Source organism: Nannospalax galili, unplaced genomic scaffold (assembly GCF_000622305.1).
Source record: "Nannospalax galili isolate Female #2095 unplaced genomic scaffold, S.galili_v1.0 Scaffold26380, whole genome shotgun sequence".
Classification (NCBI taxonomy): domain Eukaryota; kingdom Metazoa; phylum Chordata; class Mammalia; order Rodentia; family Spalacidae; genus Nannospalax; species Nannospalax galili.
Window position 1 is genome coordinate 1 of NW_008345403.1, and position 1,725 is coordinate 1,725.

Sequence of the window (1,725 nt, forward strand, 5' to 3'; positions counted from 1 at the left end):
GTAGTTTTGGAGGAAAATGATATTCACTTGAGACACTATGTAACTAAATTATGTGGAAAATATTAAAATATATTTATGCCATATATAAAAAATATAGCTCTCATTCTTTCAGTGATTTATGAAATTGTTTGCATTTTCTTATCCATCACATTTTATATTCAAAATAAATAAAATTTAACTGTTACAAATAATACTGGTTTCCTGAAATGCATCACCTCTATTCAATTTTAGTCTACTTACCATTGTTTTGACAATGTTATTGGGCCAAGTCATTTTCCCAGGTCTCTGTCTGGTTGTCATACACTCCCAGTATTTATCAATAAATGGTATAATATCCTAATTTTAAAAATAAAAGACTCAATAGTTATTTTCAGAGTTATGCTCACCAAAAAGAAAAACAGTAGCATTTTCAAAAACCTTGTTACTATAATCAAAAGAAAATCCAACTGTAGCCTTTTAATTACTGAACAAATATTCAACTGCCTATAAATGACACTTGGCCTGGCAAGGTGGATCAGACCTGTAATCCCAGGCTTTGGGAGGCTGTGACCCCAGCAGGGTGGCTGTGACTGTCAGGCCAGAGAAGAGAACAGAAAACACAAGGACAACAAAAACACCAGCCAAACAGACAGGCTGGGGCAATTTCAAAGATGTATATACACAGTTATCCAGGGTTTATAATCCACTTGGAGGTAAAAGTTATCACATTCCCTTGGTTGTCAACTAGAAGATGACTCCCAAGGTGATACCTCTGAACTCTTGTTTCTACATTTTCTTCTGGACACCCTGAAGAAACCTCAGACTTCTTTGTAACTAAGATAACTCTGCATCTTATCTCTCTCTTAATACTTAGAATCACTGACAACTCAGAATTATAAACTAGACACCTTAAGGGTCATCCTTGTCTCTCTTCTCACATTCTTTATATCCAGTCGCCAGATGAATTTTAAAGTTCAGAGACTTCACATCAGGTTCCTTTCTGTCCACTATTCTGATTCTGACCCTTGCCAGCTACTGCTTACACGATTGAAACAATGTCCAACCTTGACCTGGCATTACATCACCCCATTAGGTTATCTTCCAAAATCTACCACCAGATGTTAGCTCCATAAAATCAAGTATTTACAAAAGGACCAGGAGTTGCATCAGAGAAAGTTTAAGGGAAGCCTGGACGACTACATCATTCCAGAAACTGATGGGGAGGGTCAAAAAGCTTTGGCTGTCAGGGTGATAAAGGTACAGTGGTCAAATGTCAGACAATCAGTGTCAGAAGTTCCGTGGACAATGGTGCAGTTATGCTTTACTGTTTCTAGGTCATAATGAACAAAATGAGACTAAAGCAAGCACAAGAGAAAATGATGAATAGACAGGTAAGCATAAGCTACGAGCCTGTCCTAAACACAGCCGTGTTTCACAGTGAACTTTTCTTTAGAACACACTCTAATATACTGATAAAATGATAGGATGGCAATGTATCCTGGCTGGAAAAGCCACGGAGGGTCCCATCCTTTCCATCTTCACCTGCAGTTCTTGCCGTGATGCCTATAATAGAAGATTCTGAATTTGAAGGTACTGAGTTCAAGGCCAGTCTAAGCTACTTAGAGAGACCCTATGGGTTCACATCAGACATCATTATGGGATAAGTAAGTTGTTTGCCTCTAAAAAGACCCTGTCTCAAAAAGACCAAAAAAAAAAAAAAACACAAAAAACAAAACAAAACAAAAC

General features: G+C 37.4%; 1 pseudogene; it reads right to left on the reverse strand.

The window, feature by feature from the left end:
- Window positions 1–240: 240 nt before the first annotated feature.
- LOC103740920 lies at window positions 241–1,678 on the reverse strand (annotated as a pseudogene).
- Window positions 1,679–1,725: the final 47 nt, after the last annotated feature.